The 18,348-nt window shown below is 47.3% G+C and overlaps 1 protein-coding gene across 2 annotated transcripts in view; it reads right to left on the bottom strand.

The window, feature by feature from the left end:
• The window catches only part of megf10 (multiple EGF-like-domains 10), a 182,173-nt gene that overhangs the window by 144,020 nt on the left and 19,805 nt on the right, over positions 1-18,348 (bottom strand). The gene's annotated exons all lie outside the window — the stretch shown is intronic.

The following is an 18,348-nucleotide window of genomic DNA, read 5'->3' on the forward strand; positions in this document are numbered from 1 at the left end:
TAAAAATTCTTTATTTTTATTTTTCAGAACTCCTCATCCCCTGAGACAGCTCTGTGCCTCAGGGAACTTTTCCAGCATTCGCACGCATGCGCAACATTCCCCACTTGCCCTCTTCCCACCACCCGCACAGGCATCACTGGCACTGCAGCACGTGTTTCATGCTGGGGCGGGTCTTCTGTCCATGGTTACAAGGAGATCAAAGCTGGAAACTAAATACTCAGGGGTATGTGGCTTTTCAAAAGGACAGGCAGGAAGGAAAGGGTGGTTGGGTAGCCTTGTTAGTGTGAGATGGAATAAGTACGATAACAAGATATAATCTTGAGTCAGAGGATGTAGAATCCACATGGATGGAGGTAAGAAATAACAAGCGGAAGACGACACTGGTGAGAATAGTCTATAGGCCCTCTAACGTTAGATATGTTGTAAGACAGAGAATAAATCAGGAGATAACAAGGGCACGTAAAGAAGTCAGTACATTAATCATGGGTGACTTTAACTTTCAGGTACATTGGGAAAATCATATTGGCAGAGGTAGCCATGAGCACGAATTCATAATGTGTATTCAGGACAGTTTCCCAGAACAATATGTTGTGGATCCAACCAGGGATCAGGCTATTTTGGATCTGGTGATATATAATGAAGAAGGTTTAATAAATGATCACAGAGTAAAAGATCCCCCAGGAAACAGTGACCACAATATGGTAGAATTTAGCATTCAGTTTGAGAGTGAGAAACTTGGGTTGGAAACAACTGTGCTAAACTTAAATAAGGGTAATTACAAAGGAATGAGGGCAGAGTTAGCTGGGGTGGACTGGGAAAGGTGTTTAGCAGAAAAGACAGTTCATGAACAATGGTATATGTTTAAGAAAATAGTTCATGACTCACAGCAAAGGTATATCCCAGTGAGGAAGAAGGATTCAAGGAAGCGGATAAACCAACCATGATTAACCAAGGAAGTTAAGGATAGTATCAAATTGAAAATAAAAACATACAATGTGGCAAAGATTAGTGGTAAGCCACAGGATTGGGAAAGTTTCAAAAACCAACAGAAGATAAGCAAAGAAATAAATACTTTGCATCAGTCTTCCTGTTAGAAGACACTAATAGCATTCCAAAAATATGAAATAATCATGGAGCAAAAGTGGGGAGGAAATAAGTACAAAAACTATCACTTGAGAAAAAGTACTAGAGAAACTAATAGGGCTAAAGGCCAATAAGTCCCCTGGACCCGATGGGTTACATCATTATTAAAGGAAGTAACTTCAGAGATAGTGGATGCACTGGTAGTAATCTTCCAAGAATCCTTAGTTTCTGGAAAAGTCCCAGAGGATTGGAAAACTCTAATGTAACACCCATATTCAAAAAGGGAGGGAGACAAAAACAGGTAACTATAAACCAGCTAGCTTAACATCCGTCATTGGGAAAATGTTAGTCTATTATAAAGGGTGTAATAGCAGAGCATTTAGAAATGCATAATCTAATCAAGCAGAGTCAGCATGGCTTCATGAAGGGGAAGTCATGCCTGAAAAATTTCTTAGAATTATTTGAGGAGGTAACAAGCAAGGTAGATAAAGGGAAACCAGTAGATGTAATATATTTGGATTTCCAAAAATTGTTCGATAAGGTACATCATATAAGGCTACTTAATAAGATAAGAATCCATGGTGTTGGGTGTAGTATATTAGCATGGATAGAGGATTGGCTAAATAATGGAAGACAGAGAATTGGGATAAGGGGGGCATTTTCAGGATGGCAACCTGTAACTAGTGGAGTGCCACAGGGATCAGTGCTGGGGCCTCAATTATTTATAATATATATTAATGACTTAGATGAGGGAAGTGAATGTACTATCGCCAAGTTTGCAGATGACACAAAAATAGGTGGGAAGGCAAGTGGTGAGGATGACACAGAGTTTACAGAGGGATATAGACAGGTTAAGTGAGTGGGCAAAAACTTGGCAGATCGAATATAATGTGGGAAAATGTGAGTTTATGCACTTTGGCAAGAGGAATAGAGGAGCTGAATATTATTTAAATGGAGAAAGACTGAAGGAAGCTGCAGCACAGAGGGATTTGGGGGTCCTTGTGCATGAATCACAAAAAGCTAACATACAAGTTCAGGAGGTAATAGGGAAGGCAAATGGAATGTTGGCCTTTATTTCAAAGGGAATAGAATATAAAAATAGGGAAATCTTGATAAAACTATACAAGGCACTAATTATACCACACCTAGAATACTGTGAACAGTTATCTTTCCCCTGATCTAAGGAAAGATATACTGGCATTGGAGGCATTCCAGAGAAGGTTCTCTAGGTTGATCCTGGGTATAGAGGGATTTTCTTATGATAAGTGGTTGAGTAGGTTGGACCTGTACTCATTGGAGTTTAAAAGAATGAGAGGCAACCTCATTGAAGATATGAAGTATGAGATTCTTAGGGGGCTTGACAGGGTAGGTGCTGAGAGGTTGTTTCCCCTTGTGGGAGAGTCTAGGACCAGACGGCATAATCTCAGAGTAAGGGGGCGCCATTTAAAACAGAGATGAGGAGGAATTTCTTCTCTCAGAGGGTTGTCAATCTGTGGAATTCTTTACCGCAGAGGGCTGTAGAAGCTGGGTCATTAAATATATTCAAGGCTGAGATAGACAGAGTTTTAATCAGTAAGAGAATCAAAGATTATGGAGAAAAAGCAGGAAAGTGGAGTTGAAGATTATTAGATCAGCCACGATCTCGTTGAATGGTGGAGCAGACTCGATGGGCCAAAAGCCGATTTCTGCTCCTATGCCATATGTTCTAAATCATTGGCCCCTTATCCTGTGACCATGTTCTAGATTCCATAGCCAGGGGAAACAACACCTCAGCATCTATCCTGCCAAACCCCTTCATAATCTTGAATGTTTCAATGAGATCACTTCTCATTCTTCTAAACTCCAGGGAATGTAGGCCCAATTTACTCGACCAAGGACAACCCTTTCTCCCAGGAACCAGCCTAGTGAACCTTTGCTGTGCCACCTCCAGGCAGGTATATCCTTCCTTAAATATGGAGACCAAAACAACACACAGTATTCAAGATGTGTCTCACCAATGCTTTGTACAATTGTAGCAACAGTTCTTCATTCTTGTACTCCATTCCCCTTGCAATAAAGGCCAACATGCCGTTTGGTTTCCAAATTTGCTTGCTGTACCTGCATAGTAACTTTGTGTTCTTTGAACAAATACACCCAAGTCTTTCTGAACTTCAGCTTTTAAAAGCTTCACATTGTTTCAAAAATATTTCGAGGCCAGGGACCTTCACAGTGCCCAGCACCGCATGCTCGGTGTGAGTAAGTTGAGGGACCTGATCGGATCCTTCGACTTGGTGAACATCTGGCAACATCTCCATCCTGATTCCAGTGTTTTCACTTCAAGTCACCTGGACTCGCAGCGTCCAGACTCGACATCCTTTACATTTCGAGGGCATAAGTGTCCTGCGTTCCATCAGCTTCTGTGCAGCAGGTGCCATGCACGGACCACCGTCTGGCGTGGGCGGAGCTCACCTCATTCTGCGCTCGGACGGGGTCCGCGTATTGGCACTATAACAACCTGCAGATGGAGGAGGAGCGGTTCCTGGACTCGTTCCATCATTTCTGGGCCAGCTGGAGAAGGAAGCATGGAGGCTTCTCCTCCTTGAGGCTATGGTGGGACGTGGGCAAAGCTCACGTCCACATCCTCTATCAAGAGTACGCGAGGAAGGTCGACAAAGAGGCAGAAATCCAGGGTCGAGGAGTTGGAGAAGGAGGTGCTCGACCTGGAGGCACTTCTCTGTCAGCCCAACATGGACCCGGCCCTGCAGCTGGTGTACGATGAGAGGAAGGGCGCGCTGCAGGACCTGCAGCTCGTTGGGTCCCCTGACGCTTATGTGAGGTCACGGATCCGGTTCCTCACGGACCTGGACTATGGCTCCCCCTTCTACTTGCTGGAAAAAAGGCATGGCTCCTTACGCTGCTGGCCGACGATGGATCCCTTGTCTCAGATCCGGAGGGCATCAGGGCCATCGCCCCAAGACTTTTACACTGCCCTTTTCTCTCCGGATCCATCTAGCGAGGATGCTTGCAGAGTTTTGTGGGAGGACCTGCCGCAGGTCGGCCTGGAGGGCGCTGGAAAGCTTGATTCCCCAATAAGTCTGGGGGACCTGACCAGCGCCCTTGACGGCCTCTCCAGGGGCAAATCCCCAGGACTGGACGCACTGACCGTAGAGTTCTTCAGGGTGTTCTGGGACATCCTGGGGATCAACTATGTGGGGGTCCTGGGAGAAAGTATCTCGACCGGGGAGATGCTCCCTTCGTGGCGCAGGGCCATGATTACCCTGCTGCCTAAGAAGGGGGGGTGTCCGCCTGCTTAAAGATTGATGCCCGGAGCCCCCCTCAGCATGGATTACAAGATCTTTGCCAGGGCAATGTCTTCTCACCTTGGCACGTGATCCACCTTGATCAGTCCTACACCGTCCTGGGCCATATCATATTTCATAACATCCATCTGGTCTGCAATGTCATCCAGTTTTCCCAGAGGACTGGACTGTTGAGCAACTTGCTGTCTCTTGACCAGGAGAAGGCGTTCAACAGAGTGGATTACGAATATCTATTCGGGACTCGGCGAGCGTTTGGGTTTGGGACACATTTTGTAGCCCGGATCCGACTTCTGTACGCTGCCGCAGAGTGTCTAGTGAAGGTTAACGGGTCCCTGATGGCACCTCTTCGCTTTGGGAGGGGAGTGCGTCAGGGCTGCCCCCTGTCTGGCCAGTTGTATTCTATCTACGTGGAGCCTTTCCTGTGCCTCTTGCGGAGGAGGTTGTCGGGGTTGGTTCTGCGCGGGCCGGGCATTGGGGTGGTCCTTTTGGCTTACGTTGATGATGCGCTCCTCATGTTCACCAACCCGGCTGACCTGCAGAGGATGCGTGAGTGCCAGGAAATCTACTCTGCCATGACCTCTGCCAGGGTCAACTGGGGCAAGTGTTCTGGACTCCTGGTCGGTCAGTGGCAGATGGATCCCCTACCCGAGGAGCTCAAGCCTTTCACCTGGAGCATGACCAACATCCTCTACCTGGGGTCCACCTCTACCCTGCAGAGGGATCCTGGCTGGTGAACTGGCAAGAGCCGGAGACCAAAGTCACCACTTGCCTTGTGGCACTGGACAGGACTGCTCCAAGTGCTGTCTTACCGGGGTCGGGTTCTGGTCATAAACCAGCTGATTGCCGCCATGTTGTGGTACCGGCTGGTCACTTTGACCCCTCCCCCGTCAGAAAAATCCAGAGAATGCTCATTGATTTCTTCTGGGACAAAAGGCTGCACTGGGTCGTTGCTGAGGTTCTGAGTCTCCCATTTAGGGAGGGCGGTCAGGCGCTGGTGTGCCTACACACCCAGATGGTGACTTTCCGCCTTCAGGCCCTGCAGCGAAACCTTTACATTGAGTTGGTGTGCCCTGGCAACGTATTTCTTCCGCCAGGTGCACAGCCTGAATTATGACCTGCAGCTCCTGTTTATAGAGCGGAGGGGCCTTCGTGGCTCCTTGCAGGCATTGTCCATCTTTTACCAGGACCTGATCAATGTCTGGAACATGGTCGCCTCGCGACGCAGCTCTCCCCCGTCAGGATTAGCAGCTATCATCAGAGAGCGGCTGCTCAGGAATCCGCCCCTCCATCCTTTTCAGTGGCTGGTGGAGAGGTGGGCTGTGGCTGCCGGGGTGACCAGGATCGGGGACGTGCTGGGTGGTGGAGGAATGGGCTGGATGCTTCCACAGGAGTTGGCGCGTCCGTGGGCGCCCGGCTCGTGGCCAATGCCATTCAAGACCTTAGGACGTTCCCCTGTTCATACAGAATTCCACATTGGCCCAAAACCCCGAACATTCCCTCTGGAGCCGGTGCCCCGCAACCTGAGTTGCTTCGTGGAAATGCCCTCCGTGTCCTTTAGCACGGCTCGAAGGAGTTTCCTGTATGGGCTGCTGCTGCACACCCTTCACATCCTTGCCCTTGCCTGCCACCCTGGCACGCCTTGATGACGTCCAGCGGCAGAGGTCCCCAGTAGGGGGCCCTCTATGGAATTGTCCTTCCCTTTTTCATGGGGGACCTGGGGGTGGAGGGTGTTGCACTCAACATGCATCTTTAGCTGCTTTGTGGAGTCCGTGGACCACGTGTATGTTGGTTGTTGTTGGGCTGTATCCCCTTTTTAGTTTCTTGAAAAACCTTTTACTGTTGTTTTGTTTGCATTTCAGCCCCACACTCCTGATCTACGGGCACTTGGTACAGAGGGGAGGGTGGCGCCGGGAGGGAGGAGGGCCTTCTCGTGAACCTGCACCTGGGCCTGGCAAGTTGGCCATTAACAGGCCCAGGCAGCGAGCGATCGAGGGGGTCGTCCCAACCGACTGTCTGCCCCTCTTCCGTGGGTACATTCGCAGCCGGGTGTCCCTGGAGGGGAAGCACGTGGTGTCTGCTGGCACTGTCGAGGCCTTCCATGCCTGGTGGGCACCGCGGGGACTGGGGTGTTTTATTGACCCCCTTAATCACATTTTGATTTAATGTTGGTAAGTTTCCTTTGCATTTTATCGTTTGTTTTTGCAGTTTCCCTTTAAAGGGGCTACTTTTTACTTTGTTCTCTGGTTTTGTTCATTTAGTTTGCTTGTTTTGTAACAAAAGAGTTATAACCAAGACTCTCTGAACATCAGCATTTAAAAGTTTCACATTGCTTCAAAAATATTTTGCTTTACTATTCTTACAACCAAAATGATAACTTCCCCACATTGTACCCCATCTGCCATTTTGCTGCCCAACTCACTTAATCTGTCTATGTCTCTCAGCAGCTTCTTTGTCTCCTCTCCACAGTTTGCATTCCCACCTACCTATGTATCATCAGTAAATTTAGATAATTACTCTCTGTTGCTTCGTTTCAGCCATTAATAAAGACCGCAAATAGATGAGGCCCCAGCACTAATCCTTGCGGCACTCCAACTTGGAAGATGCCCCATTAATCCTTAATCTCTGCTTTCTGTCAGTTAACCAATCCTCTACCCCTTCTAATATATCACCCCCAACTCCATGATACCATATCTTCTCGAGAAGCAACAAGGGTTAGCCAATACAATCACTACACGCTAAAGACGTCCATATCCCTGGAATAAAAAACAAGGAGCCAAGGGCATATCCCTAAGGAACTTGAGGAAATGGTGCAGGGGTAGGAAGAACAAAGCTCAGTTTGGCAAGGGTAGAGCAAAGTGCGAGCAGTCCCACTGCACAGGGGGACAACAAAGAGACCATTCACAGAGCTATAAGTCTTACTGGAATAGATAAAAAATGTAGATATGTAATGGGTAATTTACAAGCTAATTTCCTGAATACACAAAAAAGATAAATATTGCTTGTTTCCCAACAATCTAAAATAGGACTATCTTTTCTCTCTGAGTGGGAGTTGATGTTTCCCCCAAAGCTTCTTCCAGGCAGGATTGTCTCACTACTCCCCAGGGCTCCCACTGGGGTCAATCATTTGGATCAGCTTTAAAAATCCAAAGACAGGCAGCTATGAAGAACTCCAACAGATGCTGCAACTTGCATTAATTACTAGCAAGCAAATAGCAAGCAACCTTGAATTAGGAACAGGAGGAGGCCATTCAGCCTCACAAGCTGGTTCTGCCATTAAATTGGATCTTTGTTGATCTGTACCTGCCTTGTTCCGCAGCCCTTAATCCTGTTACCCAATAAAACATCTATCCATCTTGGTTTTGAAAACTTCAGTTGACTCCCAGCCTCAATAGCTTTTTGGGGGAGAGAGTTCCAGATTTCCACTCCCCTTTGTGTGAAGAAGTGCTTCCGGACATCACCCCTGAACGGCCTGGCTCGAATTTTAAGATTCTTCCCCCAACCCCAAACAGAGGAAATACTTTTGTTCTATCTAATATGGAACGAGTCCAATCAGGTCCATGCCGCCATTTTACGCGGAGAGGCCAATTAAGGCCCGCCCAACGTATTTCACGACTCCCATGCACAGCGGGAGTGGGCAGGCGGCGGTGGGCACGCTCAGGCTGCCGAGTCCAATGGCAACCCAGCGGCCTGTATAAAGGAAGGCCTGGCAGCCTTGGAAAGGCTGCTCCCAATGGCTGGGTGAAGGTCTGTGCAGAGGAGCAATGGAGGTTATGCAAGTCCAGAGGGTAGGCCAGTGGAGCAGGCTAGGCTGGAGGGTAGGCCATCGGGGCAGGCTAGGCTGGAGGGTAGGCCAGTGGGGCAGGCCAAGCTGGAAGGAAGGCCATTGGGATAGGCCAGGCTGGAGGGTAGGCCAGCGGGACAGGCCAGGCCAGAGGGTAGGGCAGGGGGGCCAATCCAGAGGGTAGGGCCAGGGGGCCAGTCTGGAGGGGTGGGCCGGGGGGCAGTCTGGAGGGTGGTCCATTAGGGTAGGCCAGGCTAGGCCAGAGGGTAGGGTGGGGGGGCCAGTGTGCCCCTCATTTTTTGGATGTTTGCCTTGCTGTCCCCCTCAAGGAGGTGGCAGCATAGTGGGAGGTGCTGGTTCCCCAGGATGGGAGCAGGAGGCCCCCCACCACTTGACGAAATGTGCCTGGGAGGAGGTGGCGGATGTGGTGAGCGCCCGCAATGGGGTGCGGTGCACCTGGATCCAGTGTCGCAAGCGCTTCAACAACTTGTTGTGCTCTGGCAGGGTGAGTACCATGTTGGCATTGGTCACTTAACCCAGCAGGTTGGCTGACCCCCCCCTGCTGCCCACCCCCACCCCTCAAGTCTGAGTGCATTGGATTATTGAAGACATGTGTCCTTTGCTGGGTGGGCCAGCAGATATTGCCCATGCCGAGGTCACTCTGAGAGGGTGGAGATGAGATGGGTTCTGCCCCCGCAGCATGTGGTGCACCGAGACCCACATGACCGGTTTGGGGGCAACCTGGAGGAGCTGCACCAGGCCCTGTGCTTGAACTCCAGGACATGTTCAAGTCAGGGTGATGAGATGCTGGGAGGGGAGCTTCAAGGTGGCGTGGCAACGAACCATCTGCTGTGCTCTGCACTCCTTGCTATAGAAGGATATACTGTGTGGTGCCTAATGTGATGTAGACAGCATGTGGCTAAGAGGGGGGGTGGGGAACAGTCCGAGCATCTTTATCTGAGTATTCAGCAGCAGCGGGGTGAGGAGGCACTGGAGCCCTGATATGTCCCACTCTGGTTGGGGTGGGCCGTGCTCAAACAGAGTCCATGTACAATTTGCACTAATCAATGCTTGTCTCTCATTTTCAGGAGAAGAACATTTGTAAACCGGCAGAGCGTGCGAGGACAGGCGGCGGCCAGGCACAGATCGCCATTCTCAGCTGGTTTGAGCAGGAGGCCCTGGATTTGGAGAGGTGCCATGCGCCCAGGACCACTGGTGTTGGTGAGGCTGGGGTGCCAAGATCAGGTATTTATGACCAACATTGAGGTCAGCATTGTTCTCCCAGCAGCCATAGCGCTGCTGAATGTTAATTGATTTAATTTTGCAACATGGCTTGATCATTGCTTATGGAAGGATGAGGTGGACAGGGATGCACTTTGACATTGTCTCCACGTTAACTGATCCACTGTCCTTATTCTTCCTTTCAGCATCATTGGAGCAAGGCCAGGAGGAGGAGGAGCAGAGGCCCTCTCTCACACCTGAGGGCCCTGAGGTCTCACCAGTGTCACGCCATCTCTGCCAGGTAGGCACCAGCACAGATACTAGCACCTCGGTGGGAATTCAAACATCGGCTACTGTCCTGGGGCACAGCAGTGAGGGCACTTCACAGTGGCTGGAGGAGCTGGCAGAGACAGAGAGTGCCCATGTGCCAGCAGTTGGAGGACTGCAGGGGACCAGGCACATGCTCAGTCAGTGCCCATGCTGTCCCCCTGGAGTTGTCCGCGACACAGCAGGGGAAGGAAATGCGGCCGGGTGCGCGGGAGCATCTGGGGGAGATACATGAGGCTATGATTGGCCTGGTCTCTGTGGTTGAGGAGTCTACGCGGACAATCGCCGAAGCAATGAGCCACATGTCCGAGCGCCATGCGCCCTCCATGGAGAGAGTGGCAACTCTCGTGGAGAGGCTCCTCCAGGAGATCCATCAGGACTTCCTGGGGATGCTCTCTGACCAGCAAGCCCTCACATTGGCATTGACCTCAGCTCGTCAGTGCCAGTGTGGGAGATGGTGTGGGCACCAAGTTTCCCAGCTCAATGCCCATCCATCCACAGTGAGCAGGGAGGTCCGAAGCGACCTTGAGTTGGCGCAACAGCTGCCTGTCATCTCTGTGGGCACCTCTCAGGGGACTCCGGGGGAGGGCAGCAACTCCTCCACCCTTCTCCCAGTGACCGTAGCATCCGGTGAGGCTGCGGTGACTGGGGAGATGACAGCTCTGGAACTGGCAGCTCCCTCCCAGATGGGGCCAGCACAGGCTCCCTGGGCCAGAGGACGACTGCCAAGGTCATCGAGGCCAACAGGACAGCAGAGTCAGCAGGCTGTCTCAGATGCCACTCCGAGCGAGGGTCAGCACCAAGACGTAGCAGCCGGAAACAGAAACATAGGGCACCTTAGGCAGACAACTGGTCTTTCACTGGTGCTTTTGTGTTGGCCCGAGATGAGGTCTTTATGATTTGCTTTGAATTGGAACACCATTGTCATTTTGTTTCATTAAGTTTCTTTGCCTGTGATATTAAATTCAGACGTGTGACCATGGCTGAGGGTGCATCTTTTCTTCTGCAGGTGGATAGTTTCCAAAAATGTTAGGAGTGCTTTGTGGGACATTCAGCTTTATTAACAAGGCCCTTAGTTACTGTTCATAACCTGGCAGATTTTGCACTTAGGTATTGAGTATGGAGCCTACAGCTGAGGCTTGTCCTGGAGGTTCATCTGTGGTGTGCTAGATGAAGTTCATTGGATTAAAGCCTCCCAGGTGTCTCTGCCTCCCTGGAGTATGCCCTGGTCAGCGTCTACCCTCTCAGCATTTCTCTGTGCATGCTCATCCTCGGACTCACTGCTGGACTCATCGTGTGCAGCCGCAGCCACTGCGTCGACATCTTTATCATCCACTGCATCCCCTCTTTCCAGCACAAGATTGTGGAGAGCGCAGCATGCAACCACTATCACTGAGACACGATCTGGGGGGTACTGGAGTGCGCCCCCTGAGAGGTCCAGGCATCGGAAACGTATCTTGAGAAGACCGATGGTTCTCTCCCCCACAGCCCTTGTGGTGCCGTGATTCCCATTGTACCGCTGCTCAGCTTCTGTTCTTGGATGGTGGAGGGGCAACATGAGCCACCTTCTGAGGGGATAGCCCTTGTCACCCAGCAGCCATCTATCCAGCCGGGCTGGAGCACTGAAGAGCCCGGGCACCTGGGAGTGTCTGAGGATGTAGGCGTCATGGAAGCTGCCTGGGTACCTTGCACAGACTTGTAGAATCTGCATCCTGTGATCACACACAGGATGTGGAGTGGAAGCCCTTCCTGTTTACGAAGGCACCGGGCTCACCTCCTGGCACCCTGATGGCCACATGTGTACAGTCTATTGCACCCTGGACACGGGGGAAGCCAGCAATGGCCGCGAAGCCTCTGGCTCACTGTGTCTGGCTGGCCTGGTCCCAACGGGAGTGGATGAAGGACAATGCCCATCTGAACAGAGCGTCTGTAACCTGCTCGACACAAGTGTGGACAGCTGATCGGGAGACACCGCAAAGATCACCCACTGACCCTGGAAGGAGCCAGAGGCATAGAAATTGAGGGCAGCTGTGACCTTTAGAGCCACTGGCCTGGGGTGTCCACCCACACAGTTAGCGGAGATCTCAGACCCAATCATCTGACAGATATAGTTGACTGTCTCCCTTGACAGACGAAGCCTCCTTCGGCACTGGACTGCAGACATATTGAGCTTCTTCGCTGCCTGTATACCCTGGCAGCAAGATAGTGGTATCTTCTGCAGCCCCTTCCGCCTTGATCCACCTCTTGGCCCTGAATCCCTTGTGCCTGTGCCTGTCCTCCCAAAGGTGGCTCCCCTGGAGGCTGAATGTGCACTCCTGGCCTCCTCCCCCTTCTAGCCCTCCCTTCCTCTTCAGAGGAGCTGCATCCAGTGGATGGTTCAGCTCCCATTCCCAGGCGAAGGGAAGGCTTCCTGAAACCTGCAGGTCCAGAAAAGATTCCTCACTGCAGAGTGCTGACCTGAAGGTTAAGAGTCCAGACCAAGCAGCTGGAATGCGCTTTGAAGTACTGCAGATCACACAGGCAAGTATCAATAACTTTGAAAAATAAATACTTGACAGTGTACACTCGTGACCCCAGTGAGGCCTCTTATCCCGCCCGTGGGTGAGGTTTATACAAATGTGTCCTACCCGCCTGCCCATTGCGCCCGTGCGCTGACCTGAAGATTGCACGGGCGCTGAAAAATCGGTGTCGATTGGTGAGTCAAGGTGGCCTGTTAATTAATGCCAGGCATGCAGCGGATATCATCGGCCACCTGCCCAATGAAATATCACTCAGGACGCTCGCCCAACATCACCATGCATCATTTTATGTGCGGAAATTAGGCCAATGGGAAAATCTCTTAATTACATATTCCTTTCTCCCTCATGTGTTTATCCCCTTAAATGTATCTATACAAATGTCAGGGTAAAGTTTTGAATTCTCTATTGAATTTATTAATCTTTATCTAATGCATTCCTGAGATGAGGACATCACTGGCTATTCCGAATTGCCCTTCTTCAGAGGGCATTTAAGAGTCAACCACATTGGAGTCACATGTAGGCCAGACCAGGTAAGGACAGCAGATCCTTCCCTAAATGGACTTTTACAACTAACTGATTTAAAATCACCATCTCCTGTGGTGGGATTTGAACCCAGGTTTCTGGATTACTAATCCAAGTCCAGTAACAATACCACTATGCCATTGCCTCCCCCCAGTTTTGGGCATATCCACAATAAGCATGAATCCATGTAGAATATGAAGATAGGTAGGTAATTCACTAACCTACCTTGAGTAGTCATAAACCTTCAGGTATCAAAATAAGTAAACATTCTCTTTAGTGAACTTCCAGTCGCTCAAATCTAAGGGATGGCCAATGTTACAGCACTGTTTAAAAATAGGGGAAAGGGATAAACCGGGTAAATATGAACCAGATTGCCTTGCATCAGTAGCAAGGGACCAACGAATCATATAGCAGAGAAAGAGGCCATTCAGTTCATTGAGCCCGTACCAGCTCTTTGAAAGAGTGCAACATTGTGGTGGAATGGCTGTTTTGTAAATGTTATATCATAGTTTATGTAAGATGCAATATTTTTTATTTGACATTTCTATTCAGTGTTTCTGTTTATTATAAAATAATTTACATCAGAATCTTCATGGACCCTAAATTGGTTTTTTGCTGTGACAAATGCCAATAACTTTTGCCACCCAAGGTATTGAGGGACATGGAACCAAGGTAGATGCACAGAGTTAGAATACAGATCAGCCATGATCTCATTGAATGGCAGAACAGGGTTGAGGGGCTGAATGGCCTCCTCCTGTTTTCTATGCTGCTACTGTGCTTTGTAGCTTGATCAGTAATTGGGGAAACTTTGATTTAGCTGTTCACTATGTGGACTTATTGTGTGCTACAAACATTTGAATATAAAATTCTGGGCCACAATACACTCGGGATGTCTTCCAATATCTTCACTATGAAGACATCAATAGTATTACTCCCTGCCAAAAACACATTTACTTTGAGATATTTTCTAAGTTACTCATTGACTATTAAATTATGTGAACGATTAAACTGCTACTGAAAGCAGCCAACAGATAATAAATAGCAGATTAGGAATTTTAGTCATGGTTATAATGCATGACATTTGTAACAGATGAGGCATTTCAGGCAATGATTATGTGACAATTATCAATGTGGACATCATTTGTTTTGGTGGGAAAAACTACAGACAAAAGAGAAAGTAGCACTGTGATAAGATAATAGTGAAAAGAAGAGGCTGCTCTTTGTTATTCATTGTGCTCTCATTAACAATCATGCCAAAATTGTCAACCTCCATAATTTAACCTTTTCAAAACCTCCAACAGATGTAATCCATAACTGACAGATATAAAGAAACAATTAGGTTAATCAGTTACTTGCATGCGCTTTGTTAAATGTTTCAGAAACAACTCATATGTGAAAACCTCCAGTAACAATCTTGTGATTCACATACCATTTTAAATCGCAAAAGGAAAATTGTGAAATCAAGTGGTTCACTCCAGCTAAACTTGCCCCACATTTGAGAATTATGTCAATGAATTGCTTTGGACCAAGCCATAAAATGATCTCCAATTCTTTGACGTTCAATGTTAGGCACACTAAATATCAAGGGCCAGCACTCATCCACGTGCAGCACGTTTTATTCTGACCAAGCTTTTGATTTCACCATGTTTTAATTTTTTAATACATGTTACTTTTAAAACACAGAAACAGACCATTCAGCCCAATTGGTCTGTGCTGGTGTTAATGGTCAACACAAGCTTCCTCCCAACCCTCTTTACCTCACCGTATCAGCATATCCCTCTATTTCTTTTCATCCCATGTGCTTATCCAGTTTCTTCTTAAATGTTTCAATGCTATTCAACCACTCCCTGTGGGAGCGAGTTCCACATTCTCACCACTCTGTGTGTAAAGAAGTTTCTCCTGAATTCCTGAAATTGATTGGATTTATTAGTGACTACCTTATATTGATGGCTCCTAGTTTGGACGCCCCCATAAGTGGAAACACTTATTTGTGTCATTTTAAAGACCTCTATCAGGTCACCTGTCGGTCTTCTCTTTCTCGAGTAAATAGTAACAGGCTGTTCAGTTTTTCCTGAGAGGTATAACCTCTTAGTGCTGGTATCATTCTTAAGTCTTGAATCATAGAATGATATAACGTAACAAGAGGCCACTCAGCCCATCTTTACTATTTTTCCCATAGGAAGGATTTGAAGTTTACAGCTTTTTTAAAAACATTTTTAAATATACTCATAACTATAGGAAAGCAGTTTATATAATAAAAGGGAAGCTGTTTTCCCTCGTGGTCTAAACAATAAACAATTTGTTAGCATGTCTGGGCAATCAAAAACACCTCACATCCATTCTGTTGGAAAGCTCTTTGATCCCTATCTACCTGTGGACTGATACAGACACATCTTTTCGATATAGAGAATGGCTATCATGTTTGTTAAACAGGGACATCAAGGAAGTGAATGATTAGTCGGTCTGATTTTTTGGATGAGGGATAAACATCAGCACAGTTATCATTTCGTTCATCAGTGCAGAGAGGTTGAACACATTGTTTAACTTATGTCATGAAAACATAATAATTTTCATAATATTACTGTGATTTATTATCAAGGTAGGTTAATAGTGAGGTTTGGACTAGTTTCTCCGGCTGGGATTTTCTGGCCCCCCCTTATGGGTGGGACCCCCCATGAGTGAGGCAACACCCCAGCCAGCAGTCCATTGACTTGTGGCAAGACCGGACGATCCCGGAGGTGGGCTGGCGTGGAAAACCCTGCTCTCCATCTGGATGTGTGTGTAGGGGTTTTAATTGAATTGCAGATAGCTAATCTGGAGCTCTTGAGTTATCAAAAGAGAAGTGAGGTTTAAAATGCTACATATGTAAACATGGCTGAAGTTTTAGAAGGTGAGGCGTGAGGAACATTTGCATTTTTCGATAAAGCAGAGTTATAAATTTCAAAGGGATGGTAAGGTGTTACACCGAGCCAACAGAGACTAAGCCAAACAGTGGGCAGAACTTTCAGGTAAGCGGGTGGCCGCGATTGGTGGGTCCGGGAGGGGTCGGGGAATGGACTGCTGACTGCGCTCGCCCCCGACCACGATTTCACACTGGCTGGACAATTATCGGCCAGCCAGCACAGAAGGCGCACTGAAAATTCTGCCCAGTGTGTTTATTTTTTCCAAATATTACTGATATGAGTACTATGAAAGATTTATTTTATGGAAAAAGTAAAGATGCAAAGACATATTGGAACAATGGAATTTACTTTTAAAAAGGGGGAAACCTGTCTAAAGGAGATGAGGTTATGTTTAAGGAGAAGGAATTCTAAGATCTAAAGTGTGAAAAGCCTCCAGCTCATTGTGAATACCACTGTATTGTGTACTTTGCCTAGGTCTGTTGAAATCTATGTTGTTTTATTGTTGCCTTAACGGAGGTGTAACTGGGAGACAGATTAGTTAGGGGAGTTAGGAGTTATTATAGTAATAAGTTGTAGACCCATGTATGTGCTTAAAATCTTTTCTTCCATTAATAAATGTTTAATTTAGTTTTGTATAAAACCTTTAAGCCTCAATGGACTTACTACTGCTGAATTCAAGGCACACGTCCTAAAATAAAAATACAAATTGCAAAACAGTTGTGGCAGTTGTTTCAAGTTTCCCTCTGGGATTTGAGCAGTTCATCATTTTCCATCCACAACGCCATAACACTCAAGGAAGGGAACCCAGGGATATAGGGAAGTACAGCATACTCTTTATTTTTGTAATATATGCTGATGGATTGTGCTGATTGAATCTGATCATAACTATTGTTCTGTACGTTCATGAGGCAGGAAATAAAGCAGTTTAATGATTCTTGTCAAGCCTTGACCCATCAAGTGTTTGCTCATCCTGTCTTTGGAGAGATTGTGGTCCAGGCCACAAGGGAACACTACTGTTCCATTCACTGGGTTATTTTATTACGCAAGTAGATACAGAACAGAGTGCATGAACTCACATTAAAGAAAGATGCTAGGTGTATTTAACAGGTATGACTATTGTCATTGAACTTAAGCACACATTTGTGGAAGAAGCCACATTTGTACATGATAACAATTTACAAATTTAAACCACAATATACAGAAATAATTTCAAATCCAACATCTTCTGAACCACAATTTCTGTGGATTGTGCTGTAGAGCTGTTTGAATCATAGCTTTTCTTAAAAACTTATTTGTTCACAGGATGTGAGCATCACTGGTTAGGCCAGCATTTATTGCCCATCCCGAATTGTCCTTGACAAGGTGTTGGTGAGCTGCCTTCTTGAACCACTGCAGTCCATCTGGTGTAGGTACCACTCACAGTGCTGTTAGGAAGACTTGCTGAGGGGACTTGACAGGGTAGATGTGGAAAGGATATTTCCTCTTGTGGGAGAATCTCGAACTTGGGGTCACTGTTTAAAAATAATGGGTTGTCCATTTAGGGCAGAGATGAGGCAAAATGTTTTCTTTCCAAGGGTTGTGGGACTTTGGAACTCACTTTCTGAAAAGCTGGTTGAGGCAGAGCCCTTGAACATCTTTAAGACAGAGGTGGATGTTCTTGACAAGCAAGAGAAGGGTGAAAAGTTATCAGGGGTAGGCAGGAATGTGGAGTTGAGATTACAGTCAGATCAGCCATGATTTTATTGAATGGCGGAGCAGGCTTGAGGGGCCAAGTGGCCTACTCCTGCTCCTAATTTGTATATTTGTACATTCATATGTAGGAAGGGAGCTCCAGGATTTTGACCCAGCAACAAAGAAGTGTTATGGACAGGAGAGGGTCAGTCCAAATAGCCCTTATTTTGCTCTTACCATCTGTCCATAAGCAGAAGGTGTTTTGAATTGTTTGTTTTAGAATAGGTGCTGGCATATTTCCCAATCCCTCAATTTTTGTGTGATCTGATTTCTATTAATAACCCCACAGCAAACTCCAATTAGGATGAACTGAGAAGTTCACATTCAAGAAGACACATTCAAAAAAAAACACAAAAAGGAGTGTCCACAACTTCCCACTCCATCTTCATACAGTAAAGGGAGGGATAGAGAAAAGGAAGTGGGAGGTTAGGAAGTTATCTAGTACAAGGACCACAGAGAAAATGAGTATTGGTTCACATGAGTTCCAGAGTCCAGAATCAAGGTCCAATGAGGAATTCTTTCACAGAGGACAGCTGGCTGAAGACTGTTGTTGTAAGATTTGCTTTTCTGTTGGTGTTGATGTTCCAAGATGAAATAGGCATGTAGAGATTGAATCAGTTCTGTAGATGATAGTACAAAACCTTCCAGCAGAATCAGGTAAGATGAGCCAGCTGTCCAACTTGGCCAGAGCTTGCTTCTGTGTGGCCTTCTAGTCAGGTGTGAAACAGCAGACTGGGGTATGCAGTTCAGAGAGTAATATTAACTTGTTCAGCAAGCCAGTCTTAGGTCATGTGACTTTGCTTCTCCACAATGACTTCAATACAGGGTGTTTATCCAGCATCTAGGATTTGACTTTTTGTCCAGGACTGATAATGTCTCAGCCATTATAGGTTGAAAAGGGGTGTCACTGGTTGAGGGTCTGGTGATGGGAAGTCATTTTCTCCATAGACTCACTGACTCTG

Source organism: Carcharodon carcharias, chromosome 4 (assembly GCF_017639515.1).
Source record: "Carcharodon carcharias isolate sCarCar2 chromosome 4, sCarCar2.pri, whole genome shotgun sequence".
Taxonomy (NCBI): Eukaryota; Metazoa; Chordata; class Chondrichthyes; order Lamniformes; family Lamnidae; genus Carcharodon; species Carcharodon carcharias.